The 905-nt window shown below is 35.4% G+C and overlaps 1 non-coding gene across 1 annotated transcript; it reads left to right on the top strand.

Annotated features, from left to right (window-relative positions):
• Positions 1–299: 299 nt before the first annotated feature.
• On the top strand, positions 300–373 carry TRNAT-AGU (transfer RNA threonine (anticodon AGU)). The gene has a single exon. It is a non-coding gene; the product is annotated as a tRNA-Thr (tRNA).
• Positions 374–905: the final 532 nt, after the last annotated feature.

Here is a 905-nt window from a genome sequence, read left to right as displayed (position 1 = left end):
GTAATCGACATTAGGATGCCACATCAATATACGATTACTATCCATAAGGATAGGGATAAGTCCGCCTTTGTACAAGTATCTTAAAGTTTGTCAGTTGTAAGTATTTTGTTAATTTTCTTTTGTACAATAAAGAGTTTACATACATACATACTATGTCAATATCATCATTAAGTTTAAGTAAATCATTGTTACATAATCACATTAATCATCTTATCATCAAAACACATGTTCTTTGTTATAATACGTGTACACTCCGGAAGCCACGATACTTATACCGATATTTCGCACGCTTGAACATCGGCGCCGTGGCTTAGTTGGTTAAAGCGCCTGTCTAGTAAACAGGAGATCACGAGTTCGAATCTCGTCGGGGCCTTGTGGAACTCTAAATGAGTTTTTTGCTTTTTGTTTTAATAAAATTGATTATTGACTAAAATTTTACAAAAATATTGTTTTTTTTTTATTTCTTATTTAATGAAACCAACATTACAAGTTCTTTTAACACGGTTTTTTTTAGTATTAAAGACTAATATTTCCAACTCAATTAACCTATTAAGGGCCAGCAGCGTACAATTTTTTTTTACTACGTAACATAAGTAGGTATGTACGTCAAAGCATATTATAGTTGAGGTTGAATTTTTGCTATTGACTTAGCTGGTTTAAAGTTTGAAGCTAATGACCGCCTTGTGCTAGCTGGAAGCATAATTGATAGAAATACGGAACAAGAGTAGGTAAATTTTAGTGTTATATTTACACTAGCTTTTGCCCGCGGCTCCGCCCGCGTGGTATTCGGTTATCGCGCGCTGTTCCCTCAGGAACTGTACATTTTTCCGGGATAAAAAGTAGCCTATGTCACTCTCGGGCCCATAAACTATATCTATGCCAAAAATCAGGTCGATCCGTCGCTC

This window comes from Choristoneura fumiferana, chromosome 3, assembly GCF_025370935.1.
Source record: "Choristoneura fumiferana chromosome 3, NRCan_CFum_1, whole genome shotgun sequence".
Lineage (NCBI taxonomy): Eukaryota > Metazoa > Arthropoda > Insecta > Lepidoptera > Tortricidae > Choristoneura > Choristoneura fumiferana.
Note: the sequence above shows the minus strand (reverse complement) of the source record. Positions and strands in the feature narration are given on the sequence as shown.